Source organism: Aquarana catesbeiana, linkage group LG10 (genome assembly GCF_042186555.1).
Source record: "Aquarana catesbeiana isolate 2022-GZ linkage group LG10, ASM4218655v1, whole genome shotgun sequence".
In the NCBI taxonomy this organism is placed as follows: Eukaryota; Metazoa; Chordata; class Amphibia; order Anura; family Ranidae; genus Aquarana; species Aquarana catesbeiana.
In genome coordinates, this window is record NC_133333.1 from 254,662,863 (window position 1) to 254,687,594 (window position 24,732).

The following is a 24,732-nucleotide window of genomic DNA, read 5'->3' on the forward strand; positions in this document are numbered from 1 at the left end:
GTGCTTAGTAATGTAATATAGTAAAAGTGCAGTCAGGTGACTATCATGACATTGATGGTGTATATCACTCATCTCCAAACTGTGGCCCAGGGGCCAGATTCAGCCCTTTGCTGCTTGCTTCCTCCCGCTGACATCCACGATGGGGGGGAGGGTGCGCAGGTTGTTCTTCCCGCTGACGCTCGGGAGGGGGGGTGGCCTTGTTAATCCCGCTGACGCTCGGGAGGGGGGGTGCTTTGTTCCTGCTGACAACCATGATGGGGGGGCACCTTGTTCTCCCGCCAACGCCCCCATTGGGGGGGTGCCCTGTTCCGCCCGCTAGTGCACATTATGATGGGGGGGGTACCTCGTCCTTCCCGCCCTCAATGGGGCCTTTTCTACTTTCAAGCATAGTCGTCTGGCCCCTCTAAAGTCTGACGGACAGTAAAGTGGCCCTTTTTGTTTAGAACGTTTGGAGAACCCTGATCTAATATAGAAGAAAAAAAAATAGTAGGTATGACCAAGTAAAGAAATAATTGGCGAGTTGTATGACCATCCTAAATGAGTATGGAAAGGGTCCCAGAGCAATACGAAGTTTACGAAGTAAGACCCTATGTTCATGTTTGAGAGTTGGCGTTGTTTTTCCGGAATCCATAGGACTATGCTTGTGCTATTTGGCAATCACACTGCCTGTGCTAGTTCCAGGGCGGGACCTTCAGCGAAACCTAGAGGTCAGATTAGTGTGCTGCTCAGGAATTGAAGAATGCCAGCTTTAGCCTGAGGCTTCTCACACAGGTATTTTGACAGCTTTCTCTGTAATAGTTGTCTTTCTGGAGCTGGAACCTGTTACATCAGCTCTTTTTTTTTTTTTTCATTGTTCAGTAGCCGCTTTAAGATTTCTTATCTAAGCATTTCTCTTCTCTCTTGTTTTCCAGCCTGGAATTAATTGGGAGATTCCCTACGTCACCTCAGACTATGACTTCACAATCTACGGCTCGGGGAAGATGAAGAGAAACGCCTCAAACGGCGCGAACATCTCTAAGTTTTTTTTTTTTGTCTTACCCCTTTTGTTTTGTTTGATTAAATTTATTTTTTTGTTACATTTTAGACTGTTTTTGAAAAAGCTTATAAAACACTTAAAATAGAGCCCAAACAGCTGGCTCTTACCAAAAAAAATAATATATACAAAATGATTAAAAAAAAAATCAGGCCTTCAGATTGCATCAGTGTTACAAATAGAGAAAATACGGTCAAGAAAGGGCACCCAGCCAATGTGTCCCACACTAGGAAGGCACACTCAGCCAGTGTTCCAGATTCTAATAGTCAACGAGGTGTCAAATTGTCTCAAACTAAATACAGTGAAAGACTCACTCAACCAATGTGTCCCAGACATAGGGTCAAGGAAGGCGCTCTCAATCAATGTGCCCCAGACGTAGGGTCAAGGAAGGCGCTCCCAACCAATGTGCCCCAGACGTAGGGTCAAGGAAGGCGCGCTAAACCAATGTGTCCCAGACGTAGGGTCAAAGGAAGGCGCTCTCAACCAGTGTGTCCCAGACGTAGGGTCAAGGAAGGCGCGCTCAAGCAATGTGTCCCAGACGTAGGATCAAGGAAGGCGCTCTCAACCAGTGTGTCCCAGACGTAGGGTCAAGGAAGGCGCGCTCAACCAATGTGTCCCAGACGTACGGTCATGGAGGGCGCAGTCATCCCATGTGTCCCAGATTCTATCCCCGCCAAGGAAGGTGCATTCATCCAATTTGTCCCAGACTAATAGTCATGGAAAGTGCACTTGTCCAATGTGTCCCAGATTCTATTCCAGTCAAGGAAAGCACACTCGTCCAATATGTCCCAGACTAATACAGTCAAGAAGGCGCACTCAGCCAGTGTTCCAGATTCTTATACAGTTAACGAGGCACACTAATACAGTCATAGAATGCGCACTTAACCAATGTGTTCCAGACTAATAGTCATAGAATGCGCACTCTTCCCATGTGTCCCAGACTAATATTCAAGGAAGGCGTCCTCCAATGTGCTCCAGACTTAGTGCATTGTAATAGTAATAACATAGAAGAGAAAGCAGTCATGGATTATGCAGTGTCCCTGCAATATGTCCATCGAACGCACTATCATCAAAGCAGTAAATGTCACAATCTCCTTTCAGATTTTTTCTGTTTACTGTGTATGTTTATAAAATGTTTCATGTAATAAAGAAATGACCACAATAATAAGACTTTCTACAATGTAGTTTCAAGAGTTAATAAACAAGGAAAACTGGAACAGAGCAGTGGTACGTGTATTTCATTTACCCGTTGTGTGACCTTTGCCTAAACAATAAGGGCCCTTTCACGTCAGAACGCAGTGCGGGGAAGCCTTGTTTTGTGAGCTTTTACCGCATCGTGTTCAAAACACAGTGGGTGCTGCGATTGGGTGTCGGTGTAATTCAAACGCAGCCTTGCATTTAGAAACAAAAGATTAGAAGTGATAATGTTCTAAACTTTAACAAATGTCAGAGAAACGTGGATCTTTATGGAGACGTCTGCTTCATGGACCGTGAATAAACATCTGAGGATGAAATCTCCAGGTGAACTAAATTCCACATCATTTTTCCATAATCGGATGCATGAAAACAGTGCATACCCAACATCGTATTTTCCTTCAAGGTGGTCGGCATCGCATCTTCTGATGCTGAAGAATTTCTGGACACCGTGGTCTATTTTATAGGCCAATTTGCATTGCTGTAGATCAGAGGTCTCAAGACTTAACCAAAGGGCCAGTTTACTGTCCTTCAGGCTTTTGGGGAGCTGAAATGTGGTCAGTGTGAATAGAAAATGTTCCAGCATCCCTGGTAGTAAACACTGCTCTATCGCTGGTTTTAACAGGAGGAATGGTGCCGCATGGTTGGCCTCAATAGGAGGAATACCCCATGGTTGGCGTCAATGGGAGGAATAGTGCCCCATGGTTGGCATCAATGGGAGGAATAGTGCCCTGTTGTCAGTGGGAGGAAGAATGCCCCATCATTAGTCTTAGCAGGAGGAATAGTGCCCCATCTATGGTGTCGGTGAGAAGAATTGTGCCCTATTAATGGTGTCAGTGGGAGGAGTGGTGCCTCATCATTGATGTCAGTAGGAGGAATAGTGTCCCAAGGGCCAGATAGAGACAAGCAAAGGGCCGCAGTTTGTAGTCCACTGCTGTAGATGACAAATCCATATATGTTGTACCTCTTTCCACAAAATCCACATAATGTATGTGAATATGCGCAAGCTTTTGGGTTCCATAGCAGCAGGAATAGGGAGGTGTTCCACAGAGGCAAATGGCATCCTAAAACACGGCGTAGGTTTTCAAATTTAGACGTTAAGGCTCTGTTCACATCTAGGTGTTGCTATTTTACAGGCGGCTTCAAAGTTAAAAGGTCACCAATGTAAAATGCCTGTAATCTGCCAGAAAAGAAGCTCATGTACTTTTTTGAGCGATGGGCGTTTTGTTTTAGACGACAAACTGCTCAGATGTGAACAGGGGCCACTGAAATGAATGGGATTTGTTTTGTTGGGCATTTAAAGGGCTGAGGCTTAGAGCAGAAAAACGCCTAGATGTGAACAGAGCCTTAAGAGTAAATTAAAGGGACATTTGGCTGTACACATACATGATTAGCTGTAGATTTAAATTCAATAAAGCTGTCTTTTTTTTTTTTCTCCTCAGTACTTGAAGATGTAATCCCCATGCATCATAAACAATTGGCTTTTCTATTTTAACCACTTTCAGCCCAAGGAGGTCACATGACGTCCTTGACTTTCAGTGGTGATATCTGAATGATAGCTGCAGGCATCATTCAAATATCTTTTGCAGCTGGCGATTCTGTGCACCTAAGAACTATCATAGTGGCAGTTCAGCCGATTAATCGTTCTTGCAGGCAGCGGGAGGAGACATTCCCCCCCCCCACCCTCTGGTGCTTTTCCGGCTCTCCCATGCCATCAGGGACCCGGAGAAGGAAACTGCTGCCGCCGGATGGTCACCAGTCATATCTATGAGCGTCGGAGGCACAGGCCGCGGATGATCTCGGCTGGAAAGCATCAGGTCAGGCTTGTCTTTTATTTTTTTTTATATCTGATGCTTTCCAGCCTGGAGCAGAGAAGTGGGGTCTTATAGACTCCACATCTCTCCATAAAGAGGACCGGTCACGTGCCATTCCTATTACAAGGGATGTTTACGTTACATGCAAGTCCTCCACATATGTAAACGCTGCTCAAACCAAACGTGAGGTATCGCCACGTGCGTTAGAGCGTGAGCAACAATTCTAGTGCTAGACCTCCTCTGTAACTCTAAACTGGTAACCTGTAAACGTTTTTAAAGCATCGCCTATGGAGATTTTTGAGTTACAAAGTTTGGTGCCATTGCACGAGTGTGTGTGCAATTTTAAAGTGTGAAATGTTTTGTATCTATTTACTTGGAGTAACATCTTTCACATTATACAAATAAATTGGGCTAACTGTACTGTTTTTTTTTTTTTTTTTTTTTTTTAGTTCATGAAACATTTATTTTTTTCCAAAAAAAGCATTTGAATATTGTTTGCGCAAATACTGTGTGATATAAAAAGTTGCAACGACCGCCATTTTATTCCCTAGGCCAGTGATGGCGAACCTTGGCACTCCAGATGTTTTGGAACTGCATTTCCTATGATGCTCATGCACTCTGCAGTGTAGTTGAGCATCATGGGAAATGTAGTTCCAAAACATCTGGGGTGCCAAGGTTCGCCATCACTGCCCTAGGGTGTCTGCTAACAAAAAAACATATATAATGTTTGGGGGTTCTGAGTAATTTTATAGCAAAAAAATGATGATTTTTACATGTAGGAGAGGAGTGCCAGAATAGGCTCGGTATGGAAGTGGTTATATAAGATTTTTGTACTTGGCGTAAGATCTTTTTCTTTAAATATTTTGAGAGACGCTGGAATTCTGAAACAGGTTTATACTGCTGCCTCCAGGAGGCTGGGACACTGGCAAACAAAAGTTGTAAGCCAGCCCCTGTATAAACCCTCCTCTACTCAACAGGAGAGTGAGAACGCAATACATTGGATCAGAAAGGTGAGACCTGTGTCCCTCAATAAACTTGAAGAAAAAGATTTTGCAGGAAGTACAAAAATCTTATTTTCTCCATCATCCATCAATAGACACAGGAATTCAGAAAGAATAGGAGTGTCCTAAACTGGTCCAATGGAGGACTGGGCAACAGCCTTTGACAAGGTATTGGAAATGGTATGTAACACAAAGGTACCTAAAGGACCAATGCCCAAACTGGGAGCTGGCAAGAATAAGGGGAGACCAGAGGATCAAGCCTGGTGCTTCAGACCGTGATAGAGATGCTACCACTAAAGATAATGACGCTACCTAAGGAATATTGAGCCTGACTCGGTACAAGGCTCTGGGAACCCATCAGCAATCCACCAAAATAGTTGGAACAACATAACCTGAAAAAAGAGTAACAACGAGGTGTGGTCGACAAAAAAAAGACTACTACGACAATTCTCAAAATAACAAAATGGGGTATTTGGACAATCAAAGAACAGGTCCAAAAAAAAAAAAAGCAAAGACCAGACCATCTGATCTACAGGAGAAGGACCAAACCTCATCACTCCTACACTTTGGAACAAGAGAAAGAAGTTTCCATGGTCGAGCAGATAATGCTAAGTCAGGCAAACAATCTCTCAGCAAGATGCCAATAAAAGCATGCTATACCAACAGATCGCCAAATAACCCTTAGGATTAGTAGAAAAAGAAAATGTAAGAGTAGCCCTTCAAACTGACCGAAGAAAGGGATTGATAAAAAAAGACACCCGTATTTTTTTCCCCTCAATACTGTCACCAGTCAGTGTCCCTGATCACCACCACACGTTATATGATGACGCCGTACTAATCAATTTTCAGATATATATATATATATATATATACCATAGTTTGTGGACTCTAAAACTTTACTACAGACTAAATAATATACACTGATTTGGGTTATTTTCCCCTAAAGAAATGGAGCAGAATACAGTTTGGCCTAAATTTTATGAAGAAAGATTATTTATTTGCAAAATTGTATAACAGAAATTAAGAAAAACGCATTTTTTTTCACAATTTTCAGTCTTTTTTTAATGTATTTTTTTCATTTATTAAGCAAGAAGTAAAAAAAAAACAGGGGTGATTAAATACTACCAAAATACAGTACACCCCTAAGTGAAAATGTCCAAATTGAGCCCAAAGTGTCAATATTTTGTGTGGCCACCATTATTTTCCAGCACTGCCTTAACCCTCTTGGGCATGGAGGTCACCAGAGCTTCACAGGTTGTCACTGGAGTCCTCTTCCACTCCTCCATGATGACATCACGGAGCTGGTGGATGTTAGAGACCTTGCGCTCCTCCACCTTCAATTTGAGGATGTTCCACAGATGATCAATAGGGTTTAGATCTGGAGACATGCTTGGCCAGTCTATCACCTTTACCGTCAGCTTCTTTAGCAAGGCAGTGGTGGTCTTGGAGGTGTGTTTGGGGTCGTTATCATGTTGGAATACTGCCCTGCGGCCCAGTCTCTGAAGGGAAGGATCATGCTCTGCTTCAGTATGTCACAGTACATGTTGGCATTCATGGTTTCCTCAATGATCTGTAGCTCTCCAGTGCCGGCAGCACTCATGCATACCCTGACCATGACACTCCCACCACCATGCTTGACTGCAGGCAAGACACACTTGTCTTTGTACTCCTCACCTGGTTGTCGCCGCACACACTTGACACCATCTAAACCAAAAAAAATTTATCTTGGTCTTATCAAACCACAGGACATGGTTCCAGTAATCCATGTCCTTACTCTGTATTTAGCAAACTGTTTACGGGCTTTCTTGTGCATCATCTTTAGAAGAGGCTTCCTTCTGGGATGACAGCCATGCAGACCAATTTGATGCAGTGTGCGGCGTATGGTCTGAGCACTGACAGGCTGACCCCCCACCCCTTCAACCTCTGCAGCAATGCTGGCAGCACTCATATGTCTATTTGCCAAAGACAACCTCTGGATATGACGCTGAGCACGTGACCTCAACTTCGTGGTCGACCATGGGGAGGCCTGTTCTGAGTGGAACCTGTCCTGTTATACCGCTGTATGGTCTTGGCCACCGTGCTGCAGCTCAGTTTCAGGGTCTTTGCAATCTTCTTATAGCCTAGGCCATCTTTATGTAGAGCAACAATTGTTTTTTTCAGATCCTCATAGAGTTCTTTGCCATGAGGTGCCATGTTGAACTTCCAGTGACCAGTATGAGAGAGGGAGAGCGATAACACCAAATTTAACACACCTGCTCCCCATTCACACCTGAGACCTTGTAACATTAACAAGTCACATGACACCGGGGGAGGGGAAATGGCTAATTGGGCCCAATTTGGAAATTTTCACTTAGGGGTGTACTGACTTTTGTTGCCAGCGGTTTAGACATTAATGGCTGTGTGTTGAGTTAATTTGAGGGAACAGCAAATTTACACTGTTATACAAGCTGTACACTCACTACTTTACATTGTAGCGAAGTGTCATTTTTTCAGTGTTGTCACATGAAAAGATAGAAGAAAAGATTTACAAAAATGTGAGGGGTGTACTCACTTTTGTGAGATACTGTAAATGTCATATGGGTACAGTGTTGCACGACCGTGCAACTATCATTCAAAGTGTGACAGTGCTGAAAATTGGCCTGGGAAGGAGGGGATGAAAGTGCCCGGTATTGAAGTGATTAAGAATAGGAGCGAGGAAGGTATCTGGAGGAACTGCCTCAATAAACACCAGCCACAGCAGGAGGACCTATCGCCTGAATCTCATAAAGGCTTCTGGATGTACTATATCCCCCCCCCCCCCCCAGTGTGTTCAGCCTGCTGACAAACCAGGGGAGCACAGGGCCACCTGGCAAAGGGTACTTTCTGCCATGCAGAAGAGGCGTGCCCAGGTGACACATCCTCCTTTTCCTATGTGGAGCCCACCAGTAAGAGACAGGTGGAGATGTCTTGTCTGTAAGGACAACAGTCTAGTCAAGCATAGCACACTCCAACATCGTTCATCATGGGGACCAGGACACTTGAGCTGTCACAGCTAAGGCTCCCAGACCTTGCCAGAGGTGATGGCCCAGCAGATAAGGTCAGAATACTGAGTTTAAGAAGGTTTCCCTGATCCCTTTGCTCATTGCGATAGTCAAGATTCTACTGGGTGGAATTCCAATAAACATTATGACCACAGATTAACTTTTTACAATTTTTTTGTGCATTGAGGTTGATAAGCAAGTGTCTGATTAACAGATATGTTGTTGTTTAGGACTGGCCAAAAACTATCCAGCATTAAAGTCAATACAAACACATCAAACACACAATATACTCAGAAATCGTACACAACACAGACTGTATTTAGTGCAGAACAACAACAGCAAAGTAACTCTAAATAGGTTAAAAAAACAGTGAAAAGGTTGTGTGGGTGATTGAGTAGCACTGATACACAAGATGCAAGAAAATCTGTAGTTTTTTTTTATTTTATTTTTTTGTCACTATGGCCAAAAATGTATAAAAATCTATCTCAGCAAATTGGCTCGATCCGGGTCCAACCTTCAACCTTTTAACTTAGCAATCGATTTAAAAAATTTCTGTTGATTTTGTTTGTTCCCTCGCAAACACTATTTGGGTTTCCCCCGGGGAGCCGTGAGCAGGGCATTCGTTTCAGATCAGAGATGGATGAGAGGACCCTGATGTGATGGAAGAAGCTCTGACATGATGGGGGAACCTCTGGTGTGAAGTGGGGGGCTATGATGTGATTATCAACCTCAATGCACAAAATGATAAGATTGGGAGCCCTCTGATAAGTTGATAAGATGGAGGAACCTCTGACATGAAGGGGTAACCTCTGATCTGTTGAGGGGCACCTCTGACATGATGAGAGACTTCTGATGTGAAAGGTGGGGGTTCTGATAAGATTGGGAGACCTCTGATAAGATGGGAAACCTCTGACGTGAAGGTGTGAACTCTTATCTGATGGGGGGGAACCTCTGACATGAAGGGGTAAACTCTGATCTGTTGGGGGGGGGACCTCTGACATGATGGGGGACTTCTGCTGTAAAAGGTGGGGGGTTCTGATAAGATTGGGAGACCTCTGATGTGAAGGGGTGAACTCTTATCTGATGGGGGGGGGGGAGACCTCTGATAAGATGGGAAACCTCTGACATGAAGGGGTGAACTCTGATCTAATGGGGAGGACCTCTGATATGAAATTAATTTTATCTAAGCGATTGTGTTCATCATCCCAGGTTAAGGTTTCCTATTAATAAGTAACATTTACAGCTGCTCGGCATGGCACCAAGAAGATTTTGATCATCACTGTAGTAGCTTGAGCTACTATAGTGATTTACAGCTTCCACAGAGGCCAACTGGTTAACCCACATGTACAGGGCCGCTGATAAGGCAGTACAGCCAGCTCTCCTGTACTGGGCCCGGGCACCTGTAGAGCAGAAGGGCCGGCTGTACTGCCTTATTGCCAATAGTTGTGGCTACTCCTGCAGCGCTGTCAGCTTCGCCTTCTTTTTCTCCCTCTGGCAGCCCTGCGGGGAGATCAGTATTTGTTCCCCTACGACCCTGCTGTCTGGGCCCCCCTTCCTTGCAGCGCTGCCAGCTTCCCTCCTCTCCTCGTCTGCTAGCTGCGGCTGCAGGCACACGGGGGGGGGGGATTGTTTCAGGATGGAGAGTGGGGAGAGGTAAATATGCCCTATTTACTGGCCTCTTCCTTTCCTGAATCAACATAATGAGCTATCGGTACCAATCGCTCCTGTATCCATTCATCACTGAAGCATAGTCACTTGTGTTTACTATACTTCAGTTTGTGAATGAACAGAAAGCCACAGAGGCTCCCTATTCATTTATCTCCAGAGAAAGAGACAGGGAGAGAAAGAGACAGAGGAATCTCCATCCTCAGTACCACTCTGTCTCAAATAGACCCCTGATATTTTACCAAAGGCGTGGGCCCTGTCAGGTAAGGCTGTACGGGGCCCCATGATTTCTAACAGCAGCCCTGCATACAGTATGTATACTTGCATTGTGCCAAGCTGGACCAATGCAAGTGTGCAGAAAATATCATTATCCCTATTCAGGTTTACACCCTATGTTTTTAGACACTTGCAGCGGCTGATTTAATCACTGAATATGCAGTGTCTTTATCATATTGTTCCTTGTTTATGCTCCTGTTTAGGCTGGTGCCATGACCACTGCCTGTTTCAGGGTGGCTCCTTTCTCTCGCAGAATCGTATGGAGCAACTCCGACTAAAGATCTGCCTCCCTACACTGTGTGCATCAGTAGAAACACACAGCCTGATAGACTAGAATGGCAAGGCAATCTCCTGCTCCTCCCACTCCCTTTCTCCAAACTAAGAGACTTACTGGAAACTGCCTTGTCCACATTCCTGTGACCACCAGAAGTTCAGGGAAGCAGCCCTGAGAGAACGGGGGCCTTCAGCAATGAACGTTGTAAACTGCAAGTTAATTGAGCAAGCTGAAGTTAGAAGCTGATTGGCTACCATGTAGAGCTGCGCCAGATTTTGCACTTTCCACCCTAATATGTAATACTGGGCTATTCAATAAAGCTAAAAAAACAAAAAACACTACAGCTGGAATGTGATTGGTTGCTCTATGACACAGTTTCCTCCAGCCCCAGTTTTCAAATGTTATTTTCTGGTACAATATTTTTATTGAAATATGTAAAAGGGAAAACCAGATAACAAATTCCCACGCAGGGGAAATGGACATAAAACATAAGAAAAAGGTTGATATAAATGTACATAATAAAACATATATTATGAGGGTGTTGATTATCAACTGACATCGACCTGCCAGCCAGGGCCGGGGGTCAGTGCGCTATGCCCGAGCCTTGAGACCCAGGGGCTAAGGCAGACAAGGGGGAGCAGAACGGGGAAGAGGAAGACAGAACAAACACGAGAGAAAAAAAAAAAAAACCCCATACACCACAGCAGGGGGGATGAAGGGTGGTAAGTGTATAACAGAGCGGCGGGCGAAGAGCCCAGAGACAGAGAGGAAGTGGGAGGGAGAAAAGGGGGTCCCCCAGGCTGGAGACAAGATAAAGTTGAATTCACAGTCCTAGACTAGTCGGATTTAGATTAGGGAGTGCGTAGGACCACCACGGGGCCCACACCTTAAGAAATTTTGCATGGGAGTCATGGAGGACGCTGGACATTTTTTCGTGGATCATAAGGTTCGTCAAGGTATTCTTTACCTCTGCGAATGAGATAGAAGGTTTTTTTCCAAGCCCTCGCTATTGTTCGCTTGGCAGCGATGAATAAGTATGTAGCTAGTTTCTGCTGATGAGAGGAGAGGCCCGGGAGCGGGCAATGGAGTATTGCAATCACATTTTATTTAAAAAAAAAATGCTTTTCTAGGTAGTCAGTCTACATCAGGGGTAGGCAACCTGGGGCCCTCCAGCTGTTGTAGAACTACATTTCCCAGGAGGCATTGCAAGGCTGGCAGTTCAATTACTCCCAGAGGCATGATGGAACTTGTAGTTCTGCAACAGCTTGAGGGCCCCCAGGTTGCCTACCCCTGGTCTACATAGTTCCATAATCATCAGCCCAATGAACTTAGTAATGCTCCTCTGATCATTACTCATGTGCGGACTGTTTCTTGGTGTAATCTTGGATGGCACTCTGGAAATGTGCCGTAGTGTTCATTCCTGGTCTGAACAGAATGACGTAGCATTTCGGAGTAAAGTATCCAGCTAGGATTCCAAAAACGCTGAGGAGCACGGCGCCAACGTTGACCACGGCAAGGTACTTCCCTTGATAGACGATGTACGTGGTGAAGAACCCAATCCAGGAGATGAAGTAGACCAGTAAACTGAATGAGATACACTTGGCCTCGTTGTAGTTTGCCGGTAAATCTTTCCCCATGTAGCAGAAGATAAAACATATCATGCTGAGGAAAGCAATAAAAATTATTTCAGCGATGGAGCCGACAGATATGGCCTCGGAACATTTTAGTATGATCTGATCCGGGAAGGTGGAATAATCTGCTACAGGCCTTGGAGGCTTCACCACGATCCACACAACGGAGATCACAACCTGAATGGCGGAACTGACAGCAATGAAGACGCCCGAGCCATTCTTCTTCACCCAGATGTCGTATACTCTTGGCATATGGGAAGCCATCTTGAAAATACACACGATCTGAAAGGCATGGACCACGATGCAAGCAAAGCAGATGGTGAAACTCACGGCAAAGACGGGTTGCCTCACCATACATGTGATAATTCCAGGCTTGCCAAAATAGCAGTATAAGGTGCAAAGAGAGAGCGCTAAAGACGTTAACATCCCCAGACACATCTTCCCTCCTGCCGATTTCACTACCGGAGTGTTTAGATTGATCATGAATAGAACGGCTATTGCTATGGTCACTAAGAGCAACAATGTAACAAGAGTCAGAAGAACGAGGGAAAATGAGTCAGTCCAAGGTAGGTATTCCACGGTTCGGTTGTAACAGATTTCACTTTTCATTGGTGACCACTGGTCAGTTCCACAAGGTTGACACGAATAAAGATCTGGAGAACATAAATGTTGATTTTGTTTACTTAAATAAAGTTATATTGTAAATAAAAAGCCCCAAAGCCGACCCAAAACTAATTTCCTCATAGACACCAGGAAATGTATTCACTTGAAGTGATCTCGATATGTACAGTTCCTTCCATACAACTTTCCTCTGTCCACTTTTCCCAACCTGTTCTCCACCAGAACAGCTACTGATCTACAGTAGTGGTGTTCCGTGGCAGCAGTTATTTCTTCCTATACTTTTTTGGATTCCTATGGAATCTTCTTTTTGGGACTTACAAGAATTTTAAAGCAGAACTTCAGCCACACAGCTAAACATATAGGATCAGTGCATAAACTTTCTGTTTTTACTGCCAGGAGATTTTAATTTTGTATGGCCAGTCTCGATTAGGGACGAGCCAGTGATTCCTTCCAAACCTAAGTCATGGCCATGGCCATATTTGTTCAACACCGTCACTACTATCCCCACCTCTTCCTTTATAAGACAAGCTGAACCCTCCAGATTGGCTGTGTGTACCGGGTTTGTTGAGTTTTTAATTTAGTTGTCAGCCGGCATCGTTATTGATGATGGATTAACAATGAGGGACAATTTTTTTTCTTGGCAAATATTTGGGTGTTATTTCTAGGTTCAATTTTTTTGTATGCATTTTTTGTTTCTATGTACCTCCTTACTCATTCACTTTGTATCGGTATCTTATTTATAAAGAGGGCTTCCAATTCCCATAAGCCCCAGGCCAGGGTTATGGGGATGAGGCCTTTGTCCTCATAAATATGGGGACAAGGTGTTTTACCAGGCGAGTTCTCACTGGGAAAGCATTTTGCCTATGTTGAGGGCATTTGGCTTAGTATGGTTCAGGATGGGGAAGCCGCCTGCTCCCCCCCCCCGTTCCTCCTTTTCCTGACCAGCCAGGCTGCATGCTCGGATTAAGGATCTGGTATGGATTTTTAGAGGCATTTTTTATTTAGTTTTTTTGCACAAGGATTCCTGGGGAACCTCACAGGGTTTTTTTTTGCATGGGGCACCCCCCTCAAATCCATACCAGACTTAACGCTCCCTGCCAAAAGAAATTTCTTTTTGTGCTGGCATATGTTTCCCAGTACAGTGCCCATCCCCCTGCTATTTTTTTGCAAAACCCTTTTAGCCCAGAAAATGTTCATTTTTGATTTGACAGATTTGGCTCCCATTGATTTCAATGGGATTTGGGTTCGGCACCCAAGCACCATTAAAGTTCGCTGAACTAAAGTCTAAAAATACCTCCCTAGCAACAGACCTACATCCACAAAAATCCCTTGTTGGTGCCTAGTACCTTCTCTCCTATCTCTTCAAGTTGCCAGGTCTTTTGCCATTTTGACAGGAAGACGTAACTCCTGCACATGCACAGGAGTTCATTCATTCTGGCACCAAGACTCCATGCCGAGAATGTACCCTGAACTTCTCACCTCTCCCGCCACCCATGAGGGCAATTCCTGCTGTAAAGATCATTAACTGCCATTTGTAGAAATGGACACATTTCCAGGAGTGGCTCCCCCCCGCTGTGGTCACTGGTACAGTCCTCTAGCCCCTTCGTCACTACTTGTATGTAAAAGCCGGCACTCGTCTATGGGCTCTACAATCTTCTTTATTCGATCACGGGATTAAAGCGCCAGAGGACAGTGCTAACGCGTTTCTGCCAGACTAATGCCTTTTCTGGCTTAAACTCATTAGCACTGTCCTGTGGTGTTTTTATCCTGTGATCTAATAAAGACTGTTCAGCCTAAAGCTGAGTGCCAGCTTTTGCATACAATTTGTTGGAAAGGATTACAGGGGCCTTAGCCGCAGCACCGTCACCTACACACTTATACCGGATCTACCTGGTGGAGCACAGTTAGTTCTTTTCTTCTCATGCCTTCATCACTACTGTGTCCTCTAGTTATGTAGCAGCTGGCAGGAGTATCCACTTTGAGCAGGGGGAACTAGGAATCCAACATTTCCAGAAGTCTTGGAAAACACTCAGTACTTCCAGATATGGAGGCACATGTTGTTCAGTTCCATTTCTCTCGTGTGATGCAATGAATACTTGGTGAGTTCTAGCCCAGGACTGTCTATGGGCGCAGAGAGACAGTCCAGTAAAAACATCCAAGGGAGCCTATAAGAAAATGTCTTAAGACAACTCCAGATGTGTATCAGAAATACCTCCTAATATAGAATTACAAGAACTTGACTTTTTTTTTCTGAATGGTCATATACAATGCTTTGAAAAAGTATTTACCCCTTTCCGATTTTTTTTTTTTTTTGCATATTTTTCACACTTAACCACTTCAGCCCCGGAAGAATTTACCCCCTTCCTGACCAGAGCACTTTTTACAATTTGGCACTGCGTCGCTTTAACTGCTAATTGCGCGGTCATGCAATGCCGTACCCAAACAAAATTTGCGTCCTTTTCTTCCGACAAATAGAGCTTTCTTTTGATGTTATTTGATCACCTCTGCCATTTTTATTTTTTGCGCTATAAACGGAAAAAGAACGAAAATTTTGAAAAAAAAATGATATTTTCTACTTTTTGTTATAAAAAAAATCCAATAAACTCAATTTTAGTCATACATTTAGGCCAAAATGTATTCGGCCACATGTCTTTGGTAAAAAAAATTTCAATACGTGTATATTTATTGGTTTGCGCAAAAGTTATAGCGTCTACAAACTAGGGTACATTTTCTGGAATTTACACAGCCTTTAATTTATGACTGCCTATGTCATTTCTTGAGGTGCTAAAATGGCAGGGCAGTACAAACCCCCCCCCAAATGACCCCATTTTGGAAAGTAGGCACCCCAAGGAAATTGCTGAGAGGCATGTTGAGCCCATTGAATATTCATTTTTTTTGTCCCAAGTGATTGAATAATGAAAAAAAAAAAAAAATTACAAAAAGTTGTCACTAAATGATATATTGCTCACACAGGCCATGGGCATATGTGGAATTTCACCCCAAAATACATTCAGCTTCTTCTCCTGAGTATGAGGATACTTTTTGGGAACCTAGCCACGTACGGGGCCCCGAAAACCAATCACCGCCTTCAGGATTTCGAAGGGTGTTTGATTTCACTCTTCACTGACTATCACCGTTTCGGAGGCCATGGAATGCCCAGGTGGCACAACCCCCCCCCCTCCAAATGACCCCATTTTGGAAAGTAGACACCCCAAGCTATTTGCTGAGAGGCATGGTGAGTATTTTGCAGCTCTCATTTGTTTTTGAAAATGAAGAAAGACAAGAAAATAAATTTATTTTTTATTTTTTCAATTTTTAAAACTTTGTGACAAAAAATGGGGTCTGCAAAATACTCACTATACCTCTCAGCAAATAGCTTGGAGTGTCTACTTTCCAAAATGGGGTCATTTTGGGGGGGTTTGTGCCACCTGGCCACATTCCATGGCCTCCGAAACTGTGATAGGCAGTGAAGAGTGAAATCAAAAATTTACGCCCTTAGAAAACCTGAAGGCGGTGCTTGGTTTTCGGGGTCCCGTACGCGGCTAGGCTCCCAAAAAGTCTCACACATGTGGTATCCCCATACTCAGGAGAAACAACAGAATGTATTTTGGGGTGTAATTTCACATATTCCCATGGCATCTTTGAGCAATATATCATTTCATGACAACTTTGTTCAAAAAAAAAAAATGTTTTTCTTTTTCCCGCAACTTGTGTCACAATATAAAATATTCCATGGACTCGACATGCCTCTCAGCAAATAGCTTGGGGTGTCTACTTTCCAAAATGGGGTCATGGGGGGGGGGGTTTGAACTGTCCTGGCATTTTATGCACAACATTTAGAGGCTTCTGTCACACATCACCCACTCTTCTAACCACTTGAAGACAAAGCCCTTACTGACACTTTTTGTTTACATGAAAAAATTATTTTTTTTGCAAGAAAATTACTTTGAACCCCCAAACATTATATATTTTTTTAAAGCAAATGCCCTACAGATTAAAATTCAAATGGTGGGTGTTTAATTTTTTTTTTTCACACAGTATTTGCGCAGCGATTTTTCAAACGCATTTTTTGGGGAAAAAACACACTTTTTTAAATTTTAATGCACTAAAACACACTATAGTGGCCAAATGTTTGATGAAATAAAAAAGATGATCTTAGGCCGAGTATATGGATACCAAACATGACATGCTTTAAAATTGCGCACAAACGTGCAGTGGCGACAAACTAAATACATTTTTAAAAGCCTTTAAAAGCCTTTACAGGTTACCACTTTAGATTTACAGAGGAGGTCTACTGCTAAAATTACTGCCCTCGATCTGACGTTCGTGGTGACACCTCACATGCATGGTGCAATTGCTGTTTACATTTGACGCCAGACCGACGCTTGCGTTCGCCTTTGCGCGAGAGCAGGGGTGACAGGGGTGCTTTTTCCATTTTTTTTTTCTTTTTTTATCTTATTTTTAAACTGTTCCTTTCCTTTTTATTTTTTAAATCATTTTTATTGTTATCTCAGGGAATGTATCCCCTATGATAGCAATAGGTAGTGACAGGTAATCTTTTTTTGAAAAAATTGGGGTCTATTAGACCCTAGATCTCTCCTCTGCCCTCAAAGCATCTGACCACACCAAGATCGGTGTGATAAAATGCTTTCCCAATGGCGCTGTTTACATCCGGCGAAATCTAAGTCATGAAATGCTCGTAGCTTCCGGTTTCTTAGGCCATAGAGATGTTTGGAGCCACTCTGGTCTCTGATCAGCACTATGGTCAGCTGGCTGAATCACCGGCTGCATTCTCAGGTTCCCTGTTGAGACAGGAGAGCCAGAGAAAAACACAGAAGAGAGTGGGGGGGGCATTCCCTCCCCCTGCTTGTAAAAGCAGTCTAGAGGCTAATTAGCCGCTAGGATTGCTTTTACATGAAAGCCGACCGCTGGCTGAAAAGAATGATACCAAGATGATACCTAAACCTGCAGGCATCATTCTGGTATAACCACTCAAAGTCGTGAATGGCGTACCTGAAGACAACCTGTACCTGCAGAACAATAGAGAGAGAATAGAGAGAGAGAGAACAATAAAACGACAACTATTTTTTTTTAATTTTATATATTTTTTTGTGTTTTTATTCTTTTTTTACACTTTTTTTTGTAACTGTAACTTTTATAAATGTAACCGGTTCCAGGTTCGGGTCTCTCAAAATACGATGGCATCTTGGGAGACCCTGTGAAAGTGTGCCTAGTCTGTGCAATGCTGTACCCTACGCTAAAACTCAACTAGTGAATAGTAGCGTTCAAAACATTCAAATGCAAAGACCAGGATTGTCAGGACAGGAGGGACAGTAATAGCGGGTGTCACGCCTATATCCGCGCTTGCTGCAGACACAACATCTTTTTTGGGGGGGTTCGTTGGGTAGGGGTACTCGGGAGGATATAAAGAAAATGCCTCTCATGCAGCCGACTGCATTTGGTTGGGGATGTGAATGGGGGAAGTACGGGCGCTGCAGAAGTGGTGGGTTCCCAATTAGGATTGGCGAATGCAGCAGGAAGGGCATTATGGGCATGACGGGCCTGTGTTCGTCTTCTTGGTGGCAGCGGGACACTACTTGTGCTTGCCACCTCACCAGCTTGAACTGCACTTATGGGACTCGCCACGTCACCAAGTGTTACTGCAGTGCTGGTTTGACTACGACCGGGGTGTACTAGGCCGCTGGCGCTTGCCAGTTCACCAAAACGCTACCAACGTTAGTGATCGCAGGGATCAGGCCTGACTCTGCGAACGCTGCAGTTATGCGTTTAGTGTTTTGTAAGTGACAGTGATCGATCGATACTGCACTTGGGTGGGCTGGGCTGGGCCGGGTGGAGGGGCAAAACGCGGGTGCTAGCAGGTATCTGGGCTGATATAGATCTGAGTATAGATCTGATCGGATCAGATATTGATCCGTTCAGATACTATACCACTAAGGAAGGTGTACGGTGCGTGCGTGGTTGTTAGCGGTACTGGCGCTAACCTGACGCTGCCTGGGGCTGGTGCTTGCCAGTTCACCAAAATGCTACCAAAAAAACTGTTAGCGATCGCAGGGATCAGGCCTGACTCTGCGAACGCTGCAGTTATGTGTTTAGTGTTTTGTAAGTTACAGCAATCGATCGATACTGCACTTGGGTGGGCTGGGCCGGGCGGAGGGGCAAAACGCAGGTGCTAGCAGGTATCTGGGCTGATCCCGCTAACACTGCGTTTTCGGGAACCCTAAACTGCTGGGGACGCCAGTATAGATCTGATCAGAACAGATATTGATCCGATCAGATACTATACCACTAAGGGAGGCGTATGCTGCGTGCGTGGGTGTTAGCGGTACTGGCGCTAATCTGACGCTGCCTGGGGCGACGCATATCACCGCCGGGTGATCAGGGGGCTAAACCTTTATTCGGTAATAAACGGCGGGTGCCCTGACACTATAAAAAATAAACGAACTAACCAGCGTCACCCGTAACGGTTGTACGGTGATCAGTGGTGAAAGGGTTAACTAGGGGGCAATCAAGGGGTTAAAACATTTATTAGATAGTATATGGGGGTCCCTGTCGCTATAAAATGCTGACAGCGAACCTAAATATTTACCTCCCTAACTAGCGACACTAATACAGCGATCAGAAAAATGATCGCTTAGTGACACTGGTGACGGGGGGTGATCAAGGGGTTAAAACTTTATTAGGGGGGTATCCTAGACCTAAAGGGGGCCTAACACTAACTGTCCTACCACTTCTAACTGTCACAAACTGACACCAATGCAGTAATCAGAAAAAAAAAACTGCTTGGTGTCAGTGTGACGGGGGGGGGGGGGAGGGGTGATCGGGGGGTAAAAGAGGGTGTATTGTGTGCCTGGCGTGTTCTACTGTGTGTGTAGTGTGTTGTGCACTCACATTGCAGTCTTCTCTCCTCGGCGCCGGAACAGAAAATACCGAGCCGAGGAGAGATGACATCATTTCCTCTGCCTCTGTGTACTATACAGAGGCAGGGGAATGATCCCATTGGCTGGGAGTGATCGTGAGGGGGGAGGGCACGAATGGATGGCCTCCCCCTCACCTCCGATCGCCGGGGGACAAACGCCGACCGCCTCGTGATTCTGTCTGCTCGTGCCATTCTGCTGACGTATATCAGCGTGAGGCGATCGGCAAGTGGTTAAACGTCACCTATGGAGATTTTTAAGGGTAAAAGTTTGTCGCCATTCCACGAGCGGGCGCAACTTTGAAGCGTGACATGTTGGGTATCAATTTACTCGGCGTAACATTATCTTTCACAATATAAAAAAAAAATTGGGCTAACTTCACTGTTGTCTTATTTTTTCATTCAAAAAAGCTTTTAAGACCGCTGCGCAAATACGGTTTGACAAAAAGTATTGCAAAGACTGCCGTTTTATTCTCTAGGGTGTTAGCAAAAAATATATATAATTTTTGGGGGTTCTAAGTAACTTTCTAGCAAAAAAAACAAAACAGTTTTTAACTTGTAAACACCAAATCTCAGAAAGAGGCTCGGTCCTTAAATGGTTAAACACATTTTAGAGCGTTGCTTTGTCTGAGAGTCACAATTCTTTTCACTGTGTCATTTAATAGTCACCAAGTGCAGAAGTTTTTTTACACAATTGACAAAGACAGTGAGGCTCCGGATCGAGCATGCACAAGTGCCCCATAGCAGGCAAGGGGAGGAGCCAGGAGCGCCGACGGGGGGGACCTGAGAAAAGGAGGATCAGAGCTGCTCTGTGCAAAACCATTACACAGAGCAGATAAGAATAACATGTTTATTTTGATGAAAAAAATGTAAAGCTTTACAGTCACTTTAAAGTGGTTGGAAACCCTCTGGGACCACTTTAACCTGCAGGTAAGCCTAGATTAAGGCTTACCTGTAGGGGCAAGAAATATCTCCTTAACCTGCATGGTTAAGGAGACATTTTACAAAAACCGCATGCGTGCCGTAGACAACGGCGCAGGTGCACTGAGCATGTCGTTAGTGAAGGCGAACATGCCGTCACTGACGGCACCCGCGCGCATGCGCCGGAGTCGCACCAGTCACAGCGCCGGAGCCCTGATACCCGGAAGTCACTCCGGGATCTGAGGTAAGTTATTCATAATGAGCTAGTATGCTATGCATACTAGCTCATTATGACTTTGCCTTGCAGGGTGTATTTTTTTTTTTAGGATTTACTTCCTCTTTAAGAAGCAAGAGATTTTAAAATTGAAAAAAACACTTCTTCTGAATAGAGCAGATCCTCTAGCCCTGGATAACAAGAAGGAATTCCCTATATATTTTGTGAGGGGAATGTGTAGGAATATATATTAATATAAAATTCCCTGAGAACTTTATATCTTTTCCTAGTTAGGGCAGGTTCACTCTGGTGCGATGTCAGAGATCGGATGCGATTCGCACCGCACTGCAGTGAAAATCACATGCGATCTCTGTGCGATGCGATTTCAGACATAAAGATCGTATGGCTGAATTTGCATCAAACTCGCACAGGACCCTTTTTTTTTTGTCTGCAGCAGAATCGGATCGCAGGGGGGGGTGTTCACACCCCCCCCCTGCGATCTGATTCCTGTCCGAGTTTGCAGATCGCACTGCGATATGCGAACTGATTTGGGGGTGTCATTAACTTTTAACTGACACTTCCAGGAGTTTGCATAGGGCAGTGTGAACTACTGCCGGGAAACATGCGATGCGGGAATCGGCAGTGGATTCGCAGGGTTCCCGCACCGGCCCTTAAGGGGAATGTTTCATTACAGGATTTAATCATATATCCTCTTCTTGGGGGGAAGCTAGAAGACCCCTGATGTCTCCATTGAGAGGACCTTGTCACTACTGTCACATAAGGGGCTTGTCAGTACACACATGGTTAAGACACATGGTAATTAGGGCTGTTGAAATTAATCGATGCATCGCGATTCGGCCATATACGATGCAGCATCGATGCTACGACTGGAATAATCGATGTTCGGATGACGTCACACTCGTGCCGTGCTATGCCCCGCCTCTGAGACTGAACGGAGCCGAAAGCCGCCGAAGACCTGTGGAAGTAAGCCGCCCCGGCTTTGCCCGCCTCCCGCTGACGTCATCCCCTGCTTCCTTGTGTCGCGTTGTGTACGGACTGCGCTGGCTGAGACACGTGGAGCCGGAGCGGCGCGCCGAGCTAGTGTCCCTGACTTCAGGCGAGTCCCGGTCCCCAGAGCCTTCCTCCTCGGCTCACAGTGTCTTGCTACGGGGGAGACCCGAGCCTCCGTCCTCCTACCCAAGCCAAGTCCCAGAAGAATACTGTCCTCCTCAGAGTCCTCATAGGCTGCCGTGGGCAGCAGGAGATAGACCGTCCATGTCCAGCAGGCAGCAGTGCCAGCATCATCATCAATCATCATCTTCATCAGGTACACTTCTACTAGAACAGACACTCACTGTCCGGTCTTGACATAACTAACTCTACTAGTAGTATATACAGGGCCATAGGTGTGCGCAGCCTATTGCATTAGGGTGTGCACCCCAAAGCTCCAACACATATGCGTTTGACATATTTACCGGCCTCTTCCCCGCTCTCCAGCCTGAAACAACGGGAAGAAGGGGGAGCATGGGAGCACATGGGGGACCAGGGCAACAGAAGGAAGAGGAACAGGAAAAGGAGGGGTGGCATGTATTAGTACCGATCTCCTATATATTCCTCCTGTGGCAGCTGAATGTTGACAAAAGGGAGAGGAGGAGAAGCCTAGCTTCAGATGCTGCAGGAGGAAAATACAGATTGGTTTCACTAAATTCCACCCCCGCCACCTCTCCAGTCAAGGTTCTGAGAGTTGGCAAGGAAGGACTTTGGTTTACCAGTCACCTGCCCACCATTGACAGGTTGCCAACCCAAGGATTAGGGTGTGCCCAGGCACACCTGGCACACCCCTTGCGCGCGCCTACTCAGTTCCATCACCTCTGGCTCAGGCCCTCTTCTTCCTGTTCACCTCTTTTGCTTGTAAACACAGAAGTCCGGCTTCTCTGTTTACAAGTGACAGTTTGTCTTCCAATGAGTGCAAGATGGGGGCAAGAGAGATGCAGGTGCCCAGGGTACAGTGCAGATCCCAACACCCCCACTGGATGATCCTGCCCCTTTAAGACCCTCTCACTGCTAGTGGAATTTGACCTCCAAATCGCATCAAATTGTGGGTGTGATCATCCAGTGGGGGGGGGTGAGAAGGGTTTTTTGGGGGTCGTGGTTGAGTTCCTGCACCTAAAAAAAAAAGCCCTGAGTATATATAACTCTACTAGTAGTATATATATTGTATCTGATGCACCACCATTCATGTGGACTTCATTGCAGTGAAAAAAAATGCCAAATTATGACTAGTAATTTGAAATAATAATGATGGTGGACCTAAACATAAAAGTGACCGTGCCATGTAATTAATGATGGTTTATGGTAGGTCTTATTATAGTGATTGATTTGATTCACATCGCAACTTCATTGCTTCCTTTGATGATTTATGGTTTTTCTCATCATCACCGCCCCGCACATGCAATGCATGGCATCGTGGTTACGCATGGTATGCAGCCATGATGCCACGCATTGCATGTGTGAGGTAGTGTGACGATGAGCAAAACCATAACTAAAATCATACAAAAAGGTATCAATGAAGTTGTGTGATGTGAATCTATCACTAAGACAATGACTTGTAGTCATAAAACCATAATTAATGGAATACGTTGTCATTTCATTTGTGTCAATAATAGATTGGCTCAGGCTGGCGGCAGCGCAGGCCATACAGTCAGTCGCACATATATTTTATTCAGTAAGTGCAATTATAATAATATTTCATTCTATAAAAATGATTTTACATTACAATACCTTTTTTATAATTATTATTATTTCATTATTGGTTTATGTCTTGTCTTGGTGATCTTTTCACAAACATTGTGTAATTTTTTTTTTTAAATAGCAGATAAAAATAAATATATTTCTTCAGCTTCTGACTGCTTGAATTAATTTTTTGATGACAAGTTGAAAACCATGGGCACTTGGGTATTAATCGTGGTGCATCGCGGAATCTAATCGAATCGTGGACAGGATAATCGAAATTAAATGGTGAGACCAGTGAAGATGCGCACCCCTAATGTTAATACATAAACGCCTATTACACATCCCTACACTCACCAGAAGAGGAAGAAGTAGCCATAGAGCCCCTTCCAGCCTTGCAAATGTGGCCTGTGCATCCAAGTGGTAATGACCCCTCCCCCCCCACCCCGGTCATGAAAGGATTAAATAAAAGAGGAAGCAATTCAAATGTAAATATAACAAATTTTTATTGTGTGTTTATGAAAGTATAATTATGGACCTGTACACATTTTTTTTCCTTTTCCAACTTTATATACTCGGATTAAACCAAGAGTCCTTTGGTAGAATCAATTGGCCAGAAGTGAAGATCTAGTGATCGCCCCATTCGCTGACACACTTTTGACCAAGAGATTCCAAGCCTGCCCACCACGGCAAGGTAGACTCTTCTAGGGCAGGACCTACACTAACTACACTAAGCTACCCTACTGGATGCTAGTCATCCTTTTTCTAATGTTGGATGTATGTTTGTAGTACGGCCTCATCCTATAATCTGTGTGTGCGATCTACTCTCTCCTAATTTGGTTGTGTGTGTGTGTACATCTATCTAAAGCATGGAGTCATTTGGAGTTCATCTTGCACCCTCAGCTCCTCCTCTTCTGGGGTCACCGACTGGCACTCTTCAGCTCCTCCTCTTCTGCATCTGCCACCCATAGCAAGCCGTTCGTGGCGCGATCCTGATGCGCTCGTGCCACCTGGACACGGCGCATCTCTGATCGGCAGGAGGGCTCTGTGATTGGCCCTCCTGATCACATGACGTCATGTGATGTAAATAGAGAGCTGGTTGCTAGGAGATCGGCTCTCCTCTCCTCACTGACAACATCCGTGGATCTCTGCAGCCGGCCGGTGATCAGTGATTATGAGCTGTTTTTTTACAGCTTTTTACACACTGATCACCGGCCCAATGTCCCCACACAATGTAAAACACAAAGTCCCCAAAATACTGTCCACCAAACCACCCCTCTACCTACTCTTCCTAGGTGATAGCTATTGGTATGTGGTATCGGTGAGTATTTGAGAAAAAGTATTGGTACTCGGTATTTAAAAAATGGTATTGGTGCATCCCTAACTGAATGTAAACAAAAGAAT

The 24,732-nt window shown here is 44.7% G+C and overlaps 1 protein-coding gene across 1 annotated transcript in view; it reads left to right on the forward strand.

Annotated features, from left to right (window-relative positions):
- The window catches only part of LOC141109927 (polynucleotide 5'-hydroxyl-kinase NOL9-like), a gene marked incomplete at its 5' end in the record, with an annotated part of 75,194 nt that overhangs the window by 11,551 nt on the left and 38,911 nt on the right, over positions 1 to 24,732 (forward strand). The window lies entirely within an intron of this gene.